This window comes from Hypanus sabinus, chromosome 24, assembly GCF_030144855.1.
Source record: "Hypanus sabinus isolate sHypSab1 chromosome 24, sHypSab1.hap1, whole genome shotgun sequence".
NCBI lineage: Eukaryota > Metazoa > Chordata > Chondrichthyes > Myliobatiformes > Dasyatidae > Hypanus > Hypanus sabinus.
The window spans coordinates 4,198,134-4,224,446 of record NC_082729.1 but is presented as its reverse complement, the minus strand read 5'-3'; the positions used below and the strand labels follow the sequence as shown (position 1 = coordinate 4,224,446).

The following is a 26,313-nucleotide window of genomic DNA, read 5'->3' as shown; positions in this document are numbered from 1 at the left end:
AAGTTCCCATCGCCTGTACCGTCCCACACACTCCCTGCTGGGACAGCTCCCACCCCCTCGCTCTCTCCCTCCTACTCAACAGCCGGCATCTTCGTTAACAGCGAGGCTTCGACAAACCAACACACACAAAATGCTCGGGGAACCCAGCAGGGCAGGCAGCATCAACGCTCCAAGTAAAGTAAACAGAGTACAATTACGTCACCGTGCACAACTCTGAGATCCATTTTCCCGCGGGCATACTCGGCAAATCTATAGAATAGTGACTATAACAGGATCAATGAAAGATCAACCAGAGTGCAGAAAACAAACTGTGCAAATGCAAATATAAATAAATAGCAATAAATAACGAGAACATGAAATATTGAAATTAAGAGTCCTTAAAGTGAGATCATTGGTTGCAGGAACACCTCAGGTAAGGGAAGTTGGGTGTAGTTTTGTTCACGAGCCTGATGGCTGAGGAGTAGTAACTGTTCTTGAACCTGGTGGTGCGAGTCCCGAGGCTCCTGTACCTTCTACCAGGTGGCAGCAGCGAGAAGAGAGCATGTCCTGGGTGGTGGGGATCTCTGATGATGGACGCTGCTTTCCTACCACAGTGTTTCATGTAGATGTGCTCCGTGGTTGGGAGGGCTTCACCCGTGATGGACTGGGCCGAACCTACTACCTTCTGCAGGATTTTCAGTTCAAAGGCATTGGTGTTCCCACACCAGAACAATGGAGAAGAACAAACAGTTGACGTTTCGGGCCGAAACCCTTCATCAGGACTCGAAAGGAAGAGGGAGGAAGCCAGAATTAAAAAGGTAGGGGGTGTGGAGGCTGGAGCCAGGTGGGTGGAGGAGGGGGCATGAACGTCGTTTCATGCGGGGAGGGGGTGTGTGAGGATTTCATTGGCCCCGCCATTGCTCCCCGAGGTGAGGGGGAATCTCCCGCTGTCCTCTCCTGCTCCTGACCATGCTCCTGGCACGACGGCGAGAGAAGCTGAAACTAGTCGGAGCCGCAGAGCTGACGGCAGCCCCTCTCCCTCACCATCGGACACAGGGGGCGGGAGGGGGGGCGCTCAGAGGGAGATGAGCAGTCCATGTTATCGGCCCTGGACAGAAAGAGGGGAGAGAGGGCGGGGAAAGGGCATGGAGAAGAGTGGGGCAGCACGAGAGCGCAGTGGACAGCACAACACTTTACAGTACCAGCGACCGGGGTTCAATTCCCACCCCTGCCTGGAAGGAGCTTGTATGTTTTCCCCGTGACCGCATGGGTTTCCTCCGGGTGCTCCGGTTTCCTCCCACAGCCCAAAGACGTACCAATTTGGTAAGTTAATTGGACATTGTAAATTGTCCTGTGATTAGGCTTGGGGATTGCTGGGCAGTGAGCCCAGAAGGGCCTATTCCGCTCCATATCTTAATAAAGAAAAAGGGCTGGCAGGTGATAAGTTGATCCAGGTGAGAGTGGAACGTTCAAAGTAGATTTATTATCAAAGGTCATATACCACCCTGAGATGCAGGTGTTCAAAGCAGCACAACACAATCAGTGAAAAACCTCAGGTAACAAAGATGGACAAGAAAACCAATGTAGAAAAGGGAGCAAACTGCAGATACAGAAAGAGTAAAAAGGTAAAGCAATAACCTTAACGAAGTAAGCAATAACGTTAGAGAGCGTGAGATATTGAAATGAAAAGTCCATAGGTCGAGTTGAACGGGCCAGAACGATAAGGGAAAAAAGATGACGGGGTCGGTTGGAGACGGAGGGAAGTAATTTCAGCAAGTTCCAGAAATGGATGATAATGCTGTCAGGTTGGAGTTTCCTTCACCTCCTCCTCACCCTCACGACCTGCCCTTCACTTTGCCTTCCTCCCTCTGGTCTTGGCTTATGTGTGGTCCTTAATGAATACTTTGCTTCAGCAGTGACAGGGACAGGGACAGGGACCTTAAAGAAGGTAAGGTCTGAGTAGAAAAGGCTAATGTGCTGGAACGTGTCGCAGTGAGAGAAAGAATGTTCTGGAACTTCGGAAAAACATTGGATGCCGCAGCCGTGTAGTGGTTTGCACAACTCTGTTTCAGTTCAGAGTTCAATTCCAATACCACCTGGAAGGAGTTTGTACGTTCTCCCCGTGAACGTGTGGGTTTCCTCCCACAGTCCAAAGAGCTACCAGTTTAGTAGGTTAGTTGGTCATTGTGAGTTGTGAGGACAAAGAGGTATACAACATTATGAGGTGTATAGATAGGATAAATTCAATCAGGCTTTCACAAGGGTTAGGTTAGATATGTTAAAAGGTTAGCACAACATTGTGGGCCAAAGGGCCTGTACTGTAATGTTCTATGTTCAGAACATGGCGGGGGGGGGGGGGGAAGCAATTCTCAAAGCTTTTGTGAGATGACTCCTCTTCTTTCTATCTGTTTCATAAACTCTATAGGCCCTGGATAGACCGCACTTGGAAAATCATGTTCACCTCTGGTTGCCTCATTATAGAAAGGATGTGGAAGCTTTAGAGAGGATTTATCAGGATGCTGCCTGGATTTGAGAGCATGTCTTGTGAGGAGAGGTTAGGGGTTTTCTCTTTGGACTGAAGGAGGATGACAGGTGACTTGATTGAGGTGCACAAGATGGTAAGACGCATAGATCAAGTGGATTGCCAGAGACTTTTTCCCAGAGTCATCATCATAATGTTGTACGACGTGGAAAATTTTATTGGCAATTTTTTTTGATGGAAGTGGTTTGCCATTGGCTTCTTTTGGGCAGTGTCTTTACAAGACGGGTGACCCCAGCCGTTATCGATACTCCTCAGAGATTGTCTGCCTGGTGTCAGTGGTCGCATAACCAGGACTTGTGATGTGCACCGGCTGCTCACACGACCATCCACCACCTGCTCCCATGGCTTCACATGGCCCTGATCAAAGGGGTGAAGGGTGACTTAGCAGGTGCTACATCTTGCTCAAGGGTGTTCTGCAGATTAGAGGAGGGAAGGAGCAGCGGGAGCACTTTACGTCTCCAGAGAGTTATCTCCATCCCACCACCCTAAAGCAGAGTGACAGAAATAAAGTCCTGGAGGAACTCAGCAGGTCAAGCAGCATCGATGGAGAGAGCGGAGTAAGCAGGTGCTACATCTTGCTCAAGGGTGTCCTGCAGGCTTATGGAGGGAAGCCCCTTTACAACTTCATTCAGGTTAGAAATAGCTAATATGGAGGGGGGGGGGGAAGAGATGGAATAATTTTGGGGTGATTGGAGAAAAGGATGAGGGGATGCCGGAGGTTGGTTTTTTAATGCAATGCCCTGGCAGGTCTGGAGGTGGAGACAGATATGTAAGGAACATTTAAGAAACTCTTAGGCACACAGATGATAGAAACATGGAGGGTTATGTGGGAGGAAGGATTAGGTGGATGTTGGAGTAGGTTAAACGGTCAGAGCCAAACCGGGGGTGGGGGGGGTAGAATAAACAGACCAATACTGCACCCAAATGTGATCCCACCAATGCCTTATTGTGTCAAGAGGCCCAGGTGAGGATGGTAAGGACCCAAGAGCTGGATATCCGGGACTAGAATCAAGACACAATACTGAGACGAGAACAGGGCTCTCGACTAGGTGCTAGACAAGAACCTGACGAGACTAGAACAGAATCCAAACGAGACAGAAATCTTAAATGCAATCACAGACTGAACCGAAGGAGTTGGCGATGGAGCACCAAACCTGAATCGGGTGCTGTTTAAATATCCAAACCTTGCCATAGGGTTTGGAGGGTTGTGCGCCTCAATGACCCGGAGAGCCACTTTGGCCGGAGTCAGGGCCTTGTGCTTTGGCTCTTGGTAAACCCATGCCAAACAGGTCAAAGGGTAGAGGCCAGACGAAGAGTGGTCCAGGTTCAGGGATATTAAACCTGACTGGTCAAAAACAATTGTTATGGAAACAGCAATGAAGAATCCTTCTATATCTGTCTGCGAGGGTTTGGCCAAGGACAGAATGAGATGGAGGACCTTCATTGCCACCCTGAGCACCATCTGCATAACGGACAGAAGGAACACTGCACCAATGCCAAGAAACAACGAATTTCACAACATTTGTCAGTGATTACAAACCTGATTCTGATACTGAAAATGATGTCTGCACGAGATGATTTAGGAAGACAATAAAAGAATCTTACAGCAAAATATAACAATTAAGACAATGAAAAGATGATATTTTAATACTTTGACATTATTACGTTTGCACATAACATGGCAGGCATGGTCTCAGCAGGTACTCGTGGCGTTCCCTTTACCACGGTGAAGTGACACCAAACCGTTCCTGCTGGAGATCGGGACTGGGTCACAGCAATTATTGATTAGTATGTGAACATGAGAAAGGCTGTAGATGCTGGAAACCCAAAGCAACACACACAGAACGCTGGTGGAACGCGGCAGGTCAGGCAGTGTCCACGGAAATGAATAAACCTCTCGGGCTGAGACCCTCTTTCAGGACTGGAAAAGAAGGGGGAAGCTGCCATAATGAAAAGATGGGGGTAGAGGAAGGAGGTTAGCTGGAAGGTGATGGGTGATAGGTGGCTCTGTTAGTGAGTCTGGGTGAGTACGTAGTCAAAGAGTTGGGGGGGGGGGGGGAGAACACTGTTGATTCATTTCCATAGATGCTGCCTGACCTGCTGAGTCCCTCCATCATTTTGTGTGTGTTACTCTGAATTTCCAGCATCTGCAGAATCTCTTCTTGATTATTATTTCCTGCTTCACTGCGAAGTCTCTTCAATGGATGACTACCCTGAAGAAGTTTAAATATTTTCTTCACCAGGAGTTCAGTGAGACCCTCTCTCACTCCTTTCCCTCAGTGATCTCTGCAGACCTTCAACTCTTTGACCATGGACTCTTTAACCCAGACCTGCCACCACAACCAAGTCAAGTCAAGTCAAGTCAAGTCACTTTTATTGTCATTTTGGCCATAACTGCTGGTACAGTGCATAGTAAAAATGAGACAATGTTTTTTCAGGACCATGGTGTTACACGACACAGTACAAAAAACTAGACTGAGCTACGTAAAAAACACAGAAAAAAAACTACACTAGTCTACAGACCTACCCAGGACTGCATAAAGTGCAGAAAACGGTGCAGGCATTACAATAAATAATAAGCAGGACAATAGGGCAGTAAGGTGTCAGTCCAGGCTCTGGGTATTGAGGAGTCTGGTAACTTGGGGGAAAAAACTGTTACATAGTCTGGTCGTGAGAGCCTGAATGCTTCGGTGCCTTTTCCCAGATGGCAGGAAGGAAAAGAGTTTGTATGAGGGGGGCATGGGTTCCTTCATAATGCTGTTTGCTTTGTGGATGCAGCATGTAGTGTAAATGTCAGTGATGGTGGGAAGAGAGACCCCGATTATCTTCTCGGCTGATCTCACTATCCGCTGCAGGGTCTTGCGATCTGAGATGGTGCAATTTCCAAATCAGTCAGTGATGCAGCTGCTCAGGATGCTCTCAATACAACCCCTGTAGAATGTGATGAGGATGGGGGGTGGGAGATCACCCACTCATCCTTCCTGGAAACATGTCCTCACTGCCCAGTCCTCCTTCCCTTTCTCCCATGGCCCACTCTGTCACAAGGTGGGGCAAAGTTGCTGGGAGAGGACCGATAAGACAATAGACAATAGACAATAGGTGCAGAAGTAGACCATTCGGCCTCTCGAGTCTGCACCGCCATTCTGAGATCATGGCTGATCATTCACTATCAATACCCAGTCCCTGCCTTGTCCCCATATCCCTTGATTCCCCTATCCATCAGATATCTATCTAGCTCCTTCTTCAAAGCATCCAGAGAATTGGCCTCCACCGTCTTCCGAGGCAGTGCATTCCACACCTCCACAACTCTCTGGGAGAAGAAGCTCTTCCTCAACTCTGTTTTAAATAACTGACCTCTTATTCTCAATCCATGCCCTCTGGTACTGGACTCTCCCAACATCTGGAACATATTACCTGCCTCAATCCTATCAAATCCTTTAATTATCTTAAACATTTCAATCAGATCCCCTCCCAATCTCCTCAATTCCAGCGTGTACAAGCCCAATCTCTCCAATCTCTCTGCGTAAGACAGCCCTGCCATCCCAGGATGGGATAAGCAGGACACCAATACGTCTTTCTTAGGTTCAATAAAATAGCGTTTATTACTCGCTACACAGAGAACTGAGAAATCAAGGAGGACAAAGAGGAACACGAATCTCAGACAAAGAGACTAGGAACATGGATCGCCACAGTCGCTGGACTTGGACATTGGGAACTTGGATCTTCGCGGCCATGACTGGGACCGCTGCGACCTTGGACCTGGAGACTGGGAACTTGGATCGCCGCGGACCTTGGATTTGGAAACTAGGACCTTGATTCACCGCAGCCAGAACGTGGACACCATGGATCGCCGCAGCCAGAAATGTGGACACCAAACACAGGACAGGAACGTCGAGCCAGGACTCCGCCTTCCACTCAGGCACCGAGCCGGGACTCTTCGAGGGATAGACACGGACAATGGGCATGAATGTCGAGTCAGGACTCCGCCTTTCACTCACCCCTGGCAGTTTGACCTTGCCCGGACCCACTCTGGCGAAGAAAGGTGAATTGCCGGCACTCCGATACAGGCTGGATACCTCTGGCTTGTGGTAGCAACGGCGACTTGCTAATGCTTCCTAACACTCTCGCCCCCAACGGCTAAAGCCAGGGGTTTATAAGCTGCCGGTTCAGGTCAAGAGTAGATTACCTTAACGGCCAAGCTCAAGAGGCACGTGAAACGGAATTAGAAGGGAACAAGGAGTCAATGGTCCGGATCATAACACAACCTAACTAAATTTAAAGGGGAACCGATCCGGACCATGACACACTCTCCTCTCCTATCAGATTCCTTCCTCTCCAGCCCTTGGCCTTTCCACCTACCTGGCTTCACCTCTCACCTTCTAGCTAACCTCCTCCTCCTCCTCCTCTCACCTTTTTATTCTGACACCTTCCCCCTTCCTTTCCACTGCCGAAGAAGAGGCTCGGCTCAAAACATCGACTGCTTCTACATTTCCATAGGTGCTGCCTGACCTGCTGATTTCCCCAGCATCTTGTGGCTGTTGCTATTGATTAATATGTATTATTTTCATCTGTAAGCAAAGCTGTTTAAAGGGACTGGCTGCTTCATACAAGAATTGTCCAAATGGGAACACAAGATTCCTATATTATCAGTACATCATCGATAGTTAGTCTACAGAGATCACTCATGTTTTTGGAAAGATTACTTGGGAAATTCAAAGTCAAAGATCAAAGTCGGGTTTATTGTCATCTGCACAACTACGTGTGTGCACAGGTTCAGTGAAAAACCAACTCACAGCAGCACCGCAGGCATATCACATCAGATAAGCAGCATTCACAAGTAAAACATCAATTAAGTATAAATTATAGAAAGGTTTTACAAGAAAGGACAAAATAAAGCTCAGAGCCCATTATAGTGCAGAGTGATTAAGTTGCCATCGTGTTGCTAAACTGCGGTGATTCGCGTTGTGCTGATTGAATCAAAAGCCAAGTGGTTAAGGGGAGCTAACTTTTCTTGAACCTGGTGGAGTTGGACATCAGGCTTTGGTTCTTCCTGCCCGATGGCAGCTGAGAAGTTGGCAGCATTCCTTTTCTGCTGCTGTCTAAAAGGAGTTTGTATGTTCTCTCCATGGCCACAAGACGTACGGGTTAGGGTTGGTGAGCTCTGGGCACATTATGTTGGTGCTGGAAGCGTGACGACACTTGTGTTTGTCCTCAACATAATCCTCGCTGATTTAATCTGACACAAACGATGCATTTCACTGTATGTGACAAATAAAGCTAATCTTTATCTCTGCCCCTCTTTGATGTGTCAACAAATGTAAGTAACATAGTTCTGATTCTGAAAATGTATGTGTGGCAGCATCCCAAGAAACAGACTACCTGACAATGAAAGATGACGACCACAAAGATGCAGGGTTGGAGTGTGACGTGGTCTAATGAAGGAAGTCTTGGAGTTGAGGAGGGAGGTAATTGTCAATCGGGAGGGGTGTTAACCGTCAGGAAATGCAAGTCCAGAACATTTTGTTCATATCTTCCCTCCTCACTTTCTCTATAACTTAAAAACTTACTTCTTTTCTAGCTTTCACAAAACACTGGAGATGAAGAGTCTTGGCGCGAAACATTAACTGTTTGTTATGTCCACAGATGCTCCCGACCTGCTGAGTTACTCCAACGTTTTGTGTGTGTTGTTGAAGATTTCCAACATCTGTAGAATCTCTCTTATTTGTCATTTTTGTAAGGGCCTACTCCATGCTGTTTCTCAATCAGTTGATCAATCAATCAATACATAAGTATTGACAGATAGATAGATAGATAGATAGATAGATAGATAGATGCATAGATAGATAGATAGACAGACAGACAGCTGGATAGACAGGCAGATAGGTAGATAGATAAGAAAATAAACAAACAAATAAATATATATCTTTTCTCATTTTTGAGAAAGGGCAGTGCGCTGACACGTTAACTCCACGACTTCTCGCCAGGTGCCGCCTGGTTCCAGCACTCCTGGTTTTGATCTCACAGTTTCAGCACCTGCGGTATCTGACTTGTGGCTGGATAATCATTTGTGTTTCCTGGATGGCAAGTCGCCACGATGAATGGATCAAAACACTTGGAGACAGAATATAATAAATTGTTGAATATCTGAGAAGGGTTGGTCACTGGTGGTGGGGAGGTACAAGCTGCTCACTGGTGAGGAACCATGTTCCACTATGAGTCCTCAGCTTATTCGTTCACAGTCTCTTTGGGATTGTTTACATGGAAGACACTTACATTATTCCAATTCATCATGTTTGGAAGGCTTTAACTTGTTCCCTGGGGATGAACACCAGACAGATTCTGCTGAGAACAACAAGTTGTGTTTGTATAGTGTCTTTACCATATCAAAACGCCCTTGTTCTTTACTGGAACATTATCAATGAAATTTGAACTGAGTGACTTCTGGATACATTAAGCTAAATTGATCAAAAACTTGTTCAAAGTGGTTTATAAGGGTATCGAAAATAGAACATAGAGCATTGGACGGTACAGAACAATACAGACCCTTTATAGACAATAGACAATAGGTGCAGAAGTAGACCATTCGGCCCCTCGAGTCTGCACCGCCATTCTGAGATCATGGCTGATCATTCACTATCAATACCCCATCCCTGCCTTGTCCCCATATCCCTTGATTCCCCTATCCATCAGATATCTATCTAGCTCCTTCTTCAAAACAACCAGAGAATTGGCCTCCACCGTCTTCCGAGGCAGTGCATTCCACACCTCCACAACTCTCTGGGAGAAGAAGTTCTTCCTCAATTCTGTTTTAAATAACTGACCTCTTATTCTCAATCCATGCCCTCTGGTACTGGAGCCTTTGGCCCACAAAGTCTGCCAACCTTTCAAATGAGTCCAATATCAATTTAAGCCTCCCCCACCCCCACAGAGCACTCCATTTTTCTTTCATCCATGTGCCCATCCAAGAGTTTTCTTCATTTGGAGCCTCCCTGATTGGAATTATTTTACCAAACCCATCCCTAAGCATCTCCACTTCAAAGTTCAAAGTAAGTTTATTATCAAAGTAGGTATACAACACCACATATATCCCTGAGATTCATTTTCTTGCAGGCATTCACAGTAGAATAAAGAAACACAATCGGAGTATTCAGGCTCTTGATTGGACAACGGCATCAAAGGTTAGCGGGAGATCAGGGAGTGGGGCTGAGGAGGGAAAAAAAAAGTATCAGCCATGATTAAATGGTGGAGCAGACTCGATGGGCCAAATGGCCTAATTTTACTCCTGTCTCTCATACTCTCATTGAATTGTGGTCAGCTCTGGTCATCTCATTGTAGGAAGAATGTGGAAGCTTTAGAGAGGGTGCAGAGGAGGTTTACCAGGATGCTACCTGGGTTAGAGAACATGTCTTATGAAGTTCGGTTGAGTGAGCTTTGGGGTGAAAGAGGATGAGAGGTGACTTGACTAAGGTGTATAGGATGATTAGGGGAATAGGCAGGGTGGCAATCACTAATATGAGGGACCTAATTTTAAGGTGATTGGAGGAAAGCAAAGGAGGATATCTGTAGGGTGTAGTGGTAGAGACACACTCAATAGAACAGTCATCACTTCTGAAACGACACAGCTGTTGGTTCTCTGTACACCAATAGGAAATGGTGCAGAGTGTTCAACATCCTTCCCTCTTTAGAGGGAAAAGGGGAAGGGGGGAAAAGAGGGAAGAATTATTTAAGAAGCCGTGCAAGATGTGAGCTGGCTGATCCTCCTTGCCAGTTTTAAAGTTTGTAAAAGTCTTTCGTTAAAATAAACCCCAAGCAGAAGGAAATGTTCTAGAGTGAATGATGGCATTTCTTGTCTTCGTCCAAATAAGCACCAAACCTGAAGTGTGGTGCATGAGTCAGGAGCCAGATTCAGCTTCTTGAACTTCTGGTGTTGGTCCTTTTTAAAATCGGGTTCTTTCGGGTTTCTTTGTCTTACGGCTGCCCGCGAGCAGCCAAATCTCAAGATCATTTAATTTATAATTCCTTGACAATAAACGTACTTTGAATCCATTCAATAACCTTGTGACTATTTTTTTGGTAACATTAGCCACATGTCTAGCTGCCATTCTGCCATTGTTTGCCCCTGTGCTTATCAAGAATTCATTTACCTTTGCCTCAATAATATTCTGTCTCTGCTTCCACTGGCCTTTGAAGAAGCAACTTCCAGACTCACAATCCCCAGAAAAAAAATTTCTCCAACTATAGACAATAGGTGCAGAAGTAGACCATTCGGCCCCTCGAGTCTGCATCGCCATTCTGAGATCATGACTGATCATTCACTATCAATACCCAGTCCCTGCCTTGTCCCCATATCCCTTGATTCCCCTATCCATCAGATATCTATCTAGCTCCTTCTTCAAAGCATCCAGAGAATTGGCCTCCACTGTCTTCCGAGGCAGTGCATTCCACACCTCCACAACTCTCTGAAGTTTTTCCTCAACTCTGTTTTAAATAACTGACCTCTTATTCTCAATCCATGCCCTCTTTACTGGACTCTCCCAACATCTGGAACATATTTCCTGCCTCAATCCTATCAAATCCTTTAATTATCTTAAACGTTTCAATCAGATCCCCCCTCAATCTCAATTCCAGTGTGTACAAGCCCAATCTCTCCAATCTCTCTGCGTAAGACAGCCCTGCCATCCCAGGAATCAACCTAGTGAATCTACGCTGCACTTCCTCAAATGCCAGAATGTCCTTCCTTAAACCTGGAGACCAAAACTGTACACAATATTCCAGGTGTGGTCTCACCAGGGCCCTGTACAAATGCAAAAAGACATCCTTGCTCTTGTACTCAATTCCCCTTGTAACAAAAGCCAACATTCCATTTGCCCTCTTCACTGCCTGTTGCACTTGCTCATTCACCTTCATTGACTGATGAACTAGGACTCCTAGGTCTCTTTGCATTTCTCCCTTACCTAACTCTACACCATTCAGACAATACTCTGCCCTCTTGTTCCTGCTTCCAAAGTGGATAACTTCACATTTATTCACATTGAATGACATCTGCCAAGTATCTGCCCACTCACCCAGCCTATCCAAGTCTCCCTGTATTCTCCTAACGTCCTCTTCGCATGTCATACTGCCACCCAGTTTAGTATCGTCAGCAGACTTGCTGATATAGTTTTCAATGCCCTCATCTAAATTATTGACATAAATCGTAAAGAGCTGTGGTCCCAATACAGAGCCCTGTGGTACCCCACTAGTCACCTCCAGCCAGTCCGAGAAACACCCATTCACTGCTACCCTTTGCTTTCTATCTGCCAACCAGTTTTCTATCCATGTTGAAACCCTGCCCCCAATGCCATGAGCTCTGATTTTACTCACCAATCTCCTATGTGGCACCTTATCGAATGCCTTCTGAAAATCTAGGTACACTACATCCACTGGCTTACCCTCGTCTAACATCCTTGTTACACCCTCAAAAAACTCCAACAGATTAGTCAAGCATGATTTGACTAATTGGGAACCATTTATTTTTAAACAGTTGCCGCGATCTGGAATATTGAAACAGCGGGCAGGTAAAACCCAAGGAATAGCTCTCAGTTTTAGGAGATCAGTTAAGTACTCCAGAGAAAAGTTTAATATTCAGAAGATAGGTAATTCAGGGTGACTGATGCTTGGGTTGAGTTGTTCTCCGACCTTGGCAATTTACTTGCAAATGTTTCATCGCCATGTGAGGAGATATCGTTAGCACTATCAATCGTGCACTAATGATGTCTCCTTGTATGGTTAGTAAGTAAATTGTCAATCTGAGAACAACTCAACCCAACCAGAAGTTTAACATTTTAAGATAATAAGGCCATAAGATATAGGAGCAAAATCAGGCTATTTGGCCCATCGAGTCTGCTCCTCCATTCCATCATGGCTGATCAATTATCTCTCTCAATCCCAATCTCCTGCCCTCTCCCCACAACCTTTTACACCACAACTGATCATGAACCTGTCAACCTCCATTTTAAATACACCCAATTACTTGGCCTCCACAACTGTCCGTGGCAATGAATTCCACAGATTCACCACCCTCTGGTTAAAGTTCCTCTTCACCTCTGTTCTAAATGGACATCCCTCTATTCTGGGGCTGTGCCCTCTGGTCCGAGACTCTCACACTGCAGGAAACATCCTCTCAACATCCACTGGTTGTACCACCATCTGGTAAACAGGATTGGAAAAATCCCAGCATTGGGGACACCTTCAAAAGGCAATGCCTCAAGAAGATGGCACCTATTATTAAAGACCATCATCACCTATGACATCTCCTCTTCTCATTGCTGCCATCAGGGAGGAGGTATGCGATCCTGAAGACACACAGTCAATGATTGAAGAACAGCTTCTTCCCCTCTGCCATCCGATTTCTGAATGGACATTGAACCCATGAACACTACCTCACCATTTTCTTTGCTCTCTCTTTTTGCGCTATGTACTTAATTTAATTTATATATATTTATTGTAATTTATGGATTATAAAAATTATGATATACTGCAATGTGCTGTTGCTGAAAAGCAACAAATTTCATGGTATATGCCAATGATTTTAAACCTGATTCTCTATCTCGACCTTTCAATATTCAATATGTTTCAATGAGATCCTCTCCATTTATTTAAACTCCAGAGTCATCAAAAGCTTCTCATATGTTAACCATTTCATTCCCAGAATAATTCTTGTGAACCTCCTTTGGACCCTCTCCAATGCCAGCACATCCTTTCTTAGATAAGGGGCCCAAAACTGCTCACGATACTCCAAGTGCGGTCCGACCAATGACTTACAAAGCTTCAGCATCACATCCTTGAGTTTATAGTCTGGTCCTCCTGAAATAAATGCTAACATGGCATTTGACTTCCTTACCACTGATTCAGGGTGACAGGGTGGAGATATGTCTTCACCAAAGGAGGTTTACGATGCTTCTCCCCTCCACTAGCCTGCAGGTCACCCTTGGGCATGGTGTAGCACCTGCTTAGCCCCTGAACAGGGTCACGTGAAGCCATGGGAGCAGCTGGTACACATCATGATCTGGTTTTGCGGACACTAACACCAGGCAGACAATCTCTGAAGTGTATTGATAATGGCTGGAGTCACCCGTCTTGTAAAGACACTGCCCAGACACTGCCAATGGCAAACCACTCCTGTAGAAACATTGCCAAGCAACATAGATAAAACCCAATTACTTTCATATTACTTCAGCCCACCAAGAGAAATTGAAAGTAGATATCCCTGGGCATGGCACACAGAGTCTTTCAAATATTTGGGCATCATTATGCCAAAAGATTTGGCAAAATTATCAGAATGTAATTATCAGCCTTTATATAAAAAAAATTAAGGAAGATATGGCAAGATGGAACCTGATTCCTTTTTTCAGTCTCAGTTCAAGGATTGAGTCTATTAATATGAATATACTGCCCAGACCGTTATATCTCTTTCAGACCCTACCAACAGAGATTAATCAAAATCAATTCAATGAATGGAACAAGATGTTATCAAGGTATATTTGGCAGGGTAAAAAGCCTAGAGTTCGTCTCAAAACTTTGCAATTAGCAAAGGAAAAGGGGAGATGGGGCCTACCTTCTCTTAGAGATTATTATTTTGCAGCACATTTGAGAGCTGTGATATGTTGGTGCAACCCATCATATGACGCTCAATGGAAAAACATTGAGGAGCAGGTACTTCCCATCCCCATACAAGCAATTTTGGCTGATAACAACCTGCAAAGGTACATAAATACTATTGATAACCCATGGGTGAAATGGACCCTTAAAATATGGAAAACTACTATAAAAGAATATAATTTAGAGGGAGATATTGCAATTCTTAAATGGTGTGCATATGACTCTAATCTTACACTGAATAAATTGGATGCTTGATTTAAGGACTGGACAGCTAAAGGAATAACAGTTCTTTGCAACATAATGAAAGAAAGAACACTGTTCCATTTTGAAATGCTTAAAGAGAAACACTTATTAGAAAAACAAGATTTTTTTTAAATCGGTATTTACAGATGCGACGATACGTTAATAAGACATTTAAAAATGTAACCAAGGCAAGTACATACTTGATAGAGCTATTTAGAAAAGCATATAATTCAGATAATGGTGGTAGAATCATTTCAAGCATGTATAAGGAGTTGTCAAATCTTAAAACACATTCAACTTCATACATTAAAACAAAATGGGAGAAGGAGGGAGGGATAATTATATCTGAGGAAGAATGGACAATAATATGGAGATATCATTGGAAGTGTACCAGTTCACGGAAATGGAGGGAGTTTGGATGGAAAAACTTGATAAGATATTTTATTACACCCTCTCAGAAATCCCATTATGATAGTAACCTCTGTTTGCTGGAGAAATTGTGGAAATCAAAATGCAAATCATTATCATATTTTTTGGGACTGCCCTGTTCTCAAAAACTATTGGAGGGGGATACACAATGTCCTACAAAACATCTTTAAATATGAAATACCCTTAGAGAGTAAGACCATATATTTTGGATATATGCCTCAAGAATGGTTGAAAAGGGATAAATATTTAATGAATATACTGTTGGTGGCTGGTAAAAAAGACTCTTACTAGGAAATGGTTATCACAGGAGAGCCCAACTTTAAATACATGGATGGAAATTACAATGGACATTTACAAAATGGAGAAGATAACATCATCTGTTAACCACAAACTGGAACAATTTGATTCATACTGGGGAAAATGGTTTAACTAAATAATGCTTCATAGGCCTGATTTTACTCTCACAAATCAATGAATATGTTGTTAAAAAAGATCACTCCCTACTTGTACATAGTTTTTTCCTTTTGCTTGTTTTTTTCTTTCCACTCTTTTCTTTGTGTATACCTCAGATAAATACTTTGTAGAGATTTGTGATATATATAATTATATGATATATATGTACAATGTCTGAAATACATCTTATAGAAATGTTTGATGATGAACTTCAATAAAAAAATAAATTACCAAAAAAAAGAAACATTGCCAAGAACAATCATGGTATGGGAAGACCATGATTGCCCACATCATATGACAGGGCACATAATGAGCGAATAAGCCAGCAACTCAATTTGTAAGTTAACCTTTACAGAATCCTACACCAGAACTCCCAAGTCTCTATGTACTTCTGATTTTTGAATTTTCTTCCCATTTAGAAAATGATCTCTGCCTTTATTCCTTCTACCAAAGTATTTAACCATACATTTCTCTACACTTTATTCCATCTGCCATTTCTTTTACCACCCTTCCACCCATCTTCACATTATCTGCAAACTTGGGCCACCACAAAACCATCAATTCTGTCATCCAAGTCTTTGACATATAATGTGAAAATGAAAAATCTTGCATTAAGGAAATGAAGCTTTTTACCATCAATGTGAAATAACCAAGCAAATTTAATTGTGTTTAAGCATCCCAGCTAATGCAGTCTGATCTTACTTGATAACTATCAGCTTTCTTTGTCATACTTATACACCAGAACATCGAAACATACTCTGAAATGTGTTGTTTGAATCAAGAATCAGCAGAGTCTGAGGATGTGCTGGGGTCAGCCCACAGATTTAAGCCATTCAGCCCTTCTAGTCTGCATCACCATTTCATCATGCCCAATTTATTTTCCCTTTCAGCACTAATTTCCTGCCTTCTCCTTGTAACCCTTCATGCCCTGATTATACAAGAATCTATCAACTTCTATCTTAAATATACACAATGACTTGGCCTCCACAGCCGCCTGTGGCAACAAATTCCACAGATTCACCACCCTCTGGCTAAAGAAATCCCTCCTCACCTCTTTTCGATATGGATGTCCCTCTATTCTGAGGCTGTGTCCTCTGGTCTTAGACTCTCCAACCATAGGAAACATCCTCTCCACATCCATTCTCTCAAGGCCTTTCAACATTCGATAGGTTTCAGTGAGATCCCACCTCATTTTTTCTGAATTCCAGTGAGGACAGGTTCAGAGTCATCAAATGCTCCTCATATGATAAGCCTTTCATTCCCAGAATTATTCTTGTGAATCTCCTTTGACCCCTCAATGTCAACACATCCTTTCTTAGATAAGGGGCCCAAAACTGCTCTCAATACTCCAAGTGAGTCCTCACCAGTGCCTTATAAAACCTTAACACTATATCCTTGGCCTCTCAAAATGAATGCTAACATCGCATTTTCCTTCCTCACCACAGACTCAACCAATCACCATGCTTCCATCACCAACAGAGCATGCCCACAACTTCCAACCCTAACCCGCACACATTTGGACTGTGGGAGGAAACCGGAGTACCCGGAGGTAACCCGTGTGGTCATGGGGGGAATGTACAAACTCCTGACAGGCAACAGCAGCAACTGAACTCGGGGTGCTGGCATTGTAAAGTGTTATGTTAACAACTACATTACTGTGCTGCCCTGTTTGAAAGTCTGGCTTAGAGAAGTCTATCACATCATTTCCCTCCAGTCACTTTCACATCTTATATTCTCCTCTGCCCTGTCAAACATAGACATGCCATTAAATCATGAACAACGTGTCACAAATATTTTACTTTTTTTAAATTTATTGGGATACAGCGCAGAATAGTCCTTCTGGCCCTTCAAGCTGCACCACCTAGCAACCCCCGTTTTAACCCCAGCCTAGTCACAGGACAATTTACAATGACCAATTAACCGTCCAACCGGTACGTCTTTGGACTGTGGGAGGATGCCGGAGGAAACCCACACGGTCACAGGGAGAACGTGCAAACTCCTTACAGGTAGCGACGGGAATCGAACCTGGGTTGCCTGCACTGTTAAGCGTTTTGCTAACCACTACTCTACCGTGCTGTAGCAAGTCACAGAGTTCTACAGTTCAGAAGCTGACCCTTGGGCATCTGCTAGTCCCACTTGCTTAGATCCCTTTCCCGTCCAAATGTAATAGAGGATTTTCAGGAGCACTCTAGAACGATGCGTCTGCAGGCTCCTGTATCTCCTCCCCAATGCTGCTAATGAAAGAAGAGCATGTCACCTCTTTACCAGATTTACAAAGATTCTGTCTGGATCAGACAACTTGTCTTACATGGAGAAGTTGAGTGAACTAGGGCGTTTTCCTTTGGAGTGAAGGAGGATGTGAGAAGATCATGACAGAGGTGCACATATGGTAAAGTTTAAAGTAAGTTTTATTATCAGCATATATATATGTCACTATATACAACCCTGAGATTCATTTTCCTGCGGGCATACTCAGCAAATCTATAGAATAGTAACTATAACAGGGTCAAGGAAAGACCAGCCAACTAGGGTGTTTAACTGGAGTGCAAAAGACAACAAACTGTACAAGTGCAAATACAAACAAATAGCGATAAATAATGAGGACATGAGATGAAGAGTCCTCTCTTCAAAGTGAGTCCATTGGTTGTGGGAACATTTGCGTGATGGGGCAAGTGAAGTTGGGTAAAGTTTTCTCCTTTGGCTCAAGAGCCTGATGGTTGAGGGGTAGTAACTGTTCTTGAACCTGGTGGTACAGGTCCAGAGGCTCTTGTACCTGCTTCCTGGTGACAGCGGCAAGAAGAGAGCATGTCCTGGATGGTGTGAATTCTTGATGGAGGATGCCACTTCCCTACGACTGTGTTTCAAGCAAATGTAGAGAGCTTTACCCATGATGGACTGGGCCGAATCCACTACATCTTGTAGGATTTTCCATTCAAGGGCATTGGTATTTCCATACCAGGCTGTGATGCAGCCAGTCCATATACTCTTCACCACACATCTATAGAAGTTTGTCAAACTTTTAGATGCCATACCGAATCTCTGCAAACCCCTAAGGATGTAGAGGCACAGACTGAGTCGACAGGCTTTTCCCATGGTGGGAATGGCTTATACAAGGGGGCATAATTTTAAGCTGATTGGAGAAAAGTATAGGGCGGGGGGAGGGTAGATTCCTTTGCACAGAAAGTGGTGAGTGCATGGAATGCACTGCCAGGGTGGTGGTAAAGTAGGAAAGGGAGATACCATAGAGATAGGTAAGTGGATGAAATTAAAATGGAGAGCTATGTGGGAGGGAAGGTTTAGACTGATGTTGAAGTAGGCTAAAAGGTCAAACAAGGTGGGTCGAGGTGTCTATATTGTGCTATAATGTTCTACATTTTATGTCAAGTTCTGTTTCAGTCTAAACCTTTTCAGTGTCCTTGCTAGTTCACCGGTTGTCAAAAGAATCAGTTCGATGTGACAGCGGTGCCCTCCAGAGGCAGGGAGAAGACATTACCATAACTGCTCCACGAGCGTGAATCATGTTTAACGTCAGACTGGAGAGCTGCAGCAAGGAGTTACAAGGGCAATTATCAGACAGAGCACAACATGCAAGGATATTGTCATCAGTGTAATGAAGTACTACATTTCAATGACAGATATAAATCTCTACATCTGAAAAGCAGCTGAACTTCAGAAGCTGGATTTAAATCACTCCTTGTCTGGCTAGAATCAGAATCAGACATAGGTTTATTATCAAGTCAAGTTTATTGTCAATTAACTAGATACAATCAAGACAATGTTTCTCTGGATCAGAGTGTAAAACACAGTAGTACACATATAGCACACAATAACTTAGGAAAGTAAGAATTAAATCTACAAATTAGTACGCACATATGAACAAAATAAAGTGCATAAATTAAATATTGTTATCCGGTGACACATCAAACGCGATGAGGCAGGGAGCTCAGAATCCTAGTGGCCTGAGGCTTCTGTTTCCCATCCAGACCGTTCCTGTCTTTATACATTGGAGTCTCCTGCCAGATGATAGAAAGTCAAAGAGGATGCTGGTTGGATGGCTGGGATTTATTGAGTACGCCCGCAAGAAAATGAATCTCAGGATTGTATATGGTGACAATTATGTACTTTGATAATAAATTTACTTTGAACTTTGAACTTTAATTGCACCTAGTGGCAACTCTTCTGTTTCCATCTTCAATATCTCTATTTTTCCTTTTCAGGGTTCTTTTGAAGACCCTGACCTGGAGGTACACGCTGACTACGGTTCTTTGCGGGAATGGGACCCGCTTTCAGGGTTTCACAACCGGCCGTTGTTGTTCCTCACACCAAGGGCTCGGCCTAAGAGCCTGGCTCGAATTAGGATCTTGAGGCTCTGGAGGTGGGCAGATCGAGGGTTGGCGTCACGGCAGGAGACCCGTGTGTCTTCAGAGAAGTCGAAATATCTACGGCTGTGTTCCTGGAGTCCCAGGATCTTAGTGATCTTCAGGCACAGAGCTCAAACAAAGGAACGTGGCAGACTTTAAACATCGTAAAGCAACGCGTTTGTTATGTATCTCCGCTTGCTGTGAAAATGGAGACATCTCTTTCTCCCTTATTAGGGAGAGACAGAGAGCCTGGGGTATGTCACATACTGGGTGAAATGCAAAGTCTTTGGGGTAACTGCAAGTCCACGTCTTTGCCTTTGCTTTGTGCATGCTTAAGTGCTTGGTGGGGGGCGCCAATGCTTTTTGCTGGGGGGCGGAGGGGGGATTGTTGCTTGCTGACACTTAATGCGCGGGGGGGGGGAGCTGGAGGGGCTTTCGGGTTCTAACATTAACGGTCATTCATTCTTTGGAGCACTCCTCGTGATTGGTTGTGAAGAGAAAGCATTTAAGGATGTAACGTTTTGCTGCCTTTTTAAAGCAAGATTTAAATTAATTTAATTGTATTTGATGTAAAGGAAAGGAATAGGTTTAAAGGGGATCGGAGAAATTATTTTGCCCAGTTGGTGCCTTCAGTCTGGAACACACTGCTTGAGTGGATGGTGGAACTAACAATATTCAAATATCTGGATGAGCATTTAAATCAAAAAAGGATCAAAATCAGGTTTAATATCATAGAACCATAGAACATCACAGCACAGTACAGGCCCTTTCAGCCCTCCATGTTGTGCTGACCCATATAATCCTTAAGAAAAAGTACTAAACCCACACTACAACATAACCCTCTATTTTTTCTTTCGTCCATGTGCCTGTCCAAGAGACTCTTAAATACCCCCTAATGTTTTAACCTCCACCACCATCCCTGGCAAGTCATTCCAGGCACTCACAACCTTCTGTTTAAAAAAATTACCCCTGATGTCTCCCCCTAAACTTCCCTCCGTTAATTTTGTACATATGCCCTCTGGTGTTTGCTATTGGTGCCCTGGGAAACAGGTACTGACTATCCACCCTATCTATGCCTCTCATAATCTTGTAGACCTCTGTCAAGTCTCCTCTCATTCTTCTACGCTCCAAAGAGAAAAGTCCCAGCTCTGCTAATTGTCATGAAATTTGTTAACTTTGTAGATGCAGAACAATGCATATGTAATAATAGATCAGTTACAGTCAGTAGATACATGTATGTTAAATAGTTAAATTAAAAATAGTGAAAAACATAAAAGAGTGAGGCAGAGATCATGGGTTCAGTGTCCATTCAGGACTTGGATGGCAGAGGGGAAGAAGCTGTTTTTGAAACACTGTGTGCCTTCAGGCTTCTGAACCTCCTTTCTGATGGTAGCAAAGAGAAGGGGGCATGCCCTGGGTGGTGGGGGTCCTTAATGATGGGCGCTGCCATTTTGAGGCATCGCTCCTTGAAGGTATCTTGGATACCTCAGAGGCTAGTGCCCGTGATGGAGCGGTCTCATTTCACAACTTTCTGTAGCTTCTTTTGATCCTGTACAGTAGCCACTACCCCCCCCCCCCCACCACCCCCCTGCACCATTCCAGACGGTGATGCAGCCTGTCAGAATGCTCTCCACGGTACATCTGTAGAAGTTCTCAAGTGTTTTGGGTGACAAGCTAAATCTCAAACTCCTAATGAAATATAGCCTCTGCCATGCCTTATTTACAGCTGCATCAATATGTTTGGACCAGGCTAGAAGCGGAGAGATATTGACACCCAGGAACTTGAAATTGCTCACTCTCCCCACTTCCGATCCCTTGATGAGGATTGGCTAGTGTTCCCTCGCCTTGCCCTTCCTGAAGTCCACAATCAGCTCTTTCGTCTTGCTGACATTGAGTGAAAGGTCGTTGCTGCGACACCACTCAACTAGCTGGTATATCTCACTCCTGTCTGCACTCGCGTCACCATCTGAGATCCTGCCTACAATGGCTGTATCGTCAGCAAATTTATAGATGGCATTTGAGCTGTGCCTAGCTACGCAGTCATGGGTGTAGAGAGAGTAGAGCAGTGGGCTAAGCACACACCCCTGAGGTGCGGCAGTGTTGATTGTCAGCAAGGAGGAGATATTATCACCAATCTGCACAGATTGTGGTCTTCCGGTTAGGAAGTTGAGGATCCAATTGCAGAGGTTGGTACAGAGACAGGCAGACATACTTTATTGATCCCGAAGGGAATTGGGTTTCGTTACAGCTGCACCAAACAAGAATAGTGAAGAAATATAGCAATATAAAACCATAAATAATTAAATAATAAGTTAATCATGCCAAGTGGAAATAAGTCCAGACCAGCCTATTGGCTCAGGGTGTCTGACACTCCGAGGGAGGAGTTGTAAAGTTTGATGGCCACAGGCAGGAATGACTTCCTATGACGCTCAGTGTTACATCTCAGTGGAATGAGTCTCTGGCTGAATGTACTCCTGTGCCTAACCAGTACAATATGGAGTGGATGGGAGTCATTGTCCAAGATGGTATGCAACTTGGACAGCATCCTCTTTTCAGACACCACCGTCAGAGAGTCCAGTTCCACCCCCACAACATCACTGGCCTTACGAATGAATTTCTGCAGCTTTCTCATCAGCACTGTTGGAATGATGGTGTTAAATGCTGAGCTATAGTCAATAAACAGCATCCTGACATAAGTGTTTGCATTGTCCAGGTGACCCAAGGCTGTGTGGAGAGCCAATGAGATTGTGCCTATTGTGGTGACAGGCAAATTACAGTCATTCCAGGCCCAGGTGTTAATTCCAGCCATGACCAACCTCTCAAAGCATTTCATCACTGTAGATAATAGTGCTACAGGATGGTAGCTGTTAAGGAAGTTCACACTACTTTTCTTGGGCACTGGTGTAATCGTTGCCATTACAAAGCAGGTGGGAATTTCTGACCATAGCACTGAGAAGTTGAAAAGGTCTTTGAATACACCTGCCAGTTGGTTGGCATAAGTTTTTAAAACCTTACCAGGTATTCAGCGAGGGCCTGCCCATCTTCCTGAAAGTCAGCCTCCGAGACAGATCACAGGGTGATCAGGGATCAGGTGCAACAGGGATCCTCACAGCTGCTGGCTTTTAAAGCGGGCATGAAAGGAATTGAGCTTGTCTGGTAGTGAAGCATCACTACCAAAGGAGGTGCAAGATGCTCCTTCCCTCCGCTAGCTGCAGGTCACCTTTGGGCAACGAGCAGCACCTGCTTAGACCCCCACCTCGATCAGGGTCACGTGAAATGAATATAGGAGCAGGTGGTGGATGATCGTATGAGCAGCTGGTGCACATCACAAGTCCTGGTTATGTGACCACTGACACCAGGCAGACAATCTCTGAAGAGTTTTCATAATGGCTGGGGTCACCCGTCTTGTAAAGACACTGCCCAGAAGAAGGCAATGGCAAGCTACTTCTGTAGAAAAGTTTGCCAAGAACAATCATGGTCATGAAAAGACCATGATCACCCATGCCATAAAACATGGCACATAATGAAGATGATGGTATCTCTGGGAATATCCTGTTTTGCACAGAGTCCTATGTTATGCAGCTACTCAGAATAAACCTCAACGTAGACAACTGACATGACACATTGCACACTCATCTGTCCATTGGTAGTATCTGCAGAAGACATTGACTCATGAAGGTATCGTGCATCATCGAAGATTCTCAATGTACTCAGGATTGTTTAACACCATTTCCAGTACACAGGGGTAAAGGAGGATGAAGTAATTGTTACTCTGGATCTGATGCAGTACAAAAAAAACATTAAAGACCACAACAATAATAAGCTTACATACACAGATTGACTGTATGTCCATAGAGTGATGCTAGGCACAAGAATGTACATCAGGTGACTCTGACAGGAAATGATAAAGTAGTGATGGTTGGGGGTGGGTTAGTGGGTGGAGGTGTTGATCAGTCTTACTGCCTGGGGGAACAAGGGGACATGGAGACTGGACCCAAATGCAGCTCGCAGGCACTGAAGTACTAGGGGCAGGACAGGAACAACAATAGGATAGAACAGGTTGGGGAGACCGTGGCATGCAAAGGTGATCCTGGGGTTCAGAGGGTTCACGGCGAAGGCAGGACCCTGGCTAGGCTAAAGGATGGTCTATGGGACAAGGAATGCTGGGAGGATAGCCCCCTGGGTAGGCCACATTACATCTGGGCAGGGCCCGGCCTCCCAGGCCGGAACACAGGGGCCTGGGCAAGATGCGGAGCACCTGGGCAGGTTGTGCGGCACAACCCGTCGGAAGACAGGGGTAGGAAAGGGTCAGAGTTCCCCGCCGGGCAACAGCAGTCCAGCCTGCTTACCCGATGGAGGCAAGGGATCAGAAGGGAGCTCGGTCCCGGGTGACTACAAGAATGGACTTGCAGAACTAGATGATTAACAGTGGGTACTACAAGCCAGGCAAACCAGACAGAACAGCAGGTACAAGACACACAGAGGAACAGTACAACCCCCGAACTAGACTCAGTCCCAGAGCCCCTTATACACACCTGCCAGCTGATAGGCATCAGGTGCGCCTCCTTAAGCCAAGTTGATCCTATTTGGGCTTAAGGGTGAAAGGAGGGTCTGCTACAAGACCCGGAGTCCGGAGTCTGCGGACCGGATCAAGACCCGGAATGCGGGCTCTGGACCGGACCATAATAAATAGTTTTTGAGTTTTGGAGGTCCTGGTATGAATGCTATGTAGCCTCCTCCCTGATGGGAGTGGGACAAACAGTCCATGAGCAGGCTGGGTGGAATCCTTCACACTGTTACACCCTATCCTCATTATTTATAAAGGATACGTTCCTCGTAGTCGGCACATAATGTGAATAATTATTTAAATGGAGAAAATAAGGTCGCGTTCCAGAGGGTTTCCTAAATATGTTTTATCTGTAATTTATTCACATTTTCATACCAATAGGACACAAAAGCAGTACCACAAGGCAACATTCGTATTATATTCCATCAATTTAAGGCAATATTCAATGTAATAAATCATAGAAAGTTAACATACTAGGGTGTACAGTACTCACCAACAGTGGCAGGTATGTTGGCTCCAGGGGATGAGTGGTTGTTGTGGTGTCTGGCAGCGTTACATGGATAAGTTAGATGGTTGTGGGTCGTCAGGATCATCAAGCACAGCATGGGGTGAAGGAAAGCTCTCAGAACTCTTAAAACTGCTGGCAGCAGGAGATGACACCGGTTTGAAGAAAGTGGTGAGAGTTGTCTGCTTGGCAGCATTTTGGTTTTCAGCATAAATTTGCTTGTAGGGAAGAAGGGTTGACGGCCGGGAACGACGGAAATGCTGACTCCATTCTAAACTTGGGTCCATGCCCATCGCCATTTGCGCCAAGTGTTCCCACTTCCACCATTCCCTCACCGTTGGTAAACTCCCGGAATTTTCAAAATCATCTGTTGCTCGCAGCATCTGAGAGATAATTCGCCATAAAAAAAAAGCCTTGAATGTGGATCACACCTTGGTCGAGTGGCTGAATCAGCGATGCTGTGTTAGGCGGCAGGAAACACAATTTTATATTACGATTAATGTTGTCCAAATGTTTAGGATGGGCTGGCGCATTGTCAAAGCAACAAAAGAACTTTGAAGGCAAGATTCTGTTCCCGGCAGTAGCGCCCCAGAGCTGGGTTACCGTCGGCTGATGCAGCGCTGTTTATAATTTCCAACTTTTTTTCAAGCGGTTCTGCCGCTCGGCTGGTGGCCCAGGACATGGCATCGGACGCTTAGGAGGCACAGTTAAATATTTCAAGGACAAAGTCAGTGCACCTTAGGTAAAAGCAACAAAAGTTTAAGAGCGCAAGAATCACGCAAGCACACCTTGGCAAAACCAGTGCGAGCCTGGCGGGAGTGAGACTGTGAGACGTGCACACACCTGACTTGTACTGGCGGGAAAGCGGGGCTCCTCGCATAACTGGGAGTTTTGGACGCATATAAGGAGACGTTGGTAGAAATAGGCTCCACGCATAACTGTGAGCCAGCATAGTCTGAAGACGCGCATAACGAGGACAGGGTGTACTGGCCCTGTTCCAGCACCTTTCTGTGTATGTGCCTTTGATGGCGGGTCGGCTGATGCATCGGGCAGTTTTGAAGAGCGGTGTCCGGACCATGCAGCGATGCAGCTTGCTCCGATGCTTTCTATTTGGCACGTGTAGAATGACTGGGTCAGCTGATTATGTTTGCACTGTTTACAGCATTAATTACTCGCCTGGAGCGTGGGAGGCTTGCTCTCTCATTCTTCAAATACCAATGAATTCCCTGTATTTCCCACCAGATAGACCTTGCTGTAGAATTGCGTTTGAAAAACTGGCCTAACCCGGCGAATGTCAAAGTTCAGAGTAAATTTTATTATCAAAGTACATTTATATCACCATACAGAACTGAGATTCATTTTCCTGTGGGCATACTCAGCAATAGTAACTATTACAGGATCAATGAAAGATCAATCAAAGTGCAGAAGACAACAAACAGTGCAAATGCAAGTATAAATGGCAATAAATAATGAGAACATGAGATAAAGAGTCCTTAAAGTGAGATCATTGGCTGTGGGAACATCTCATTGGATGGGCAAGTGGGGGTAGTTATTCCCTTTTATTCAAGAGACTGATGACTGTTCTTGAACCTTG

At 44.7% G+C, this 26,313-nt stretch overlaps 1 long non-coding RNA gene across 2 annotated transcripts in view; it reads right to left on the bottom strand.

Moving 5' to 3' along the window:
- Positions 1-25,532, bottom strand: part of LOC132380417 (uncharacterized) — a 122,518-nt gene extending 96,986 nt beyond the window's left edge. For both annotated transcript variants that reach the window (XR_009507757.1, XR_009507756.1), the window contains exon 1: positions 24,708-25,532. This is a non-coding gene — a long non-coding RNA (uncharacterized LOC132380417). The remainder of the gene's footprint in view (positions 1-24,707) is intronic.
- Between the last annotated feature and the right edge of the window lie 781 nt (positions 25,533-26,313).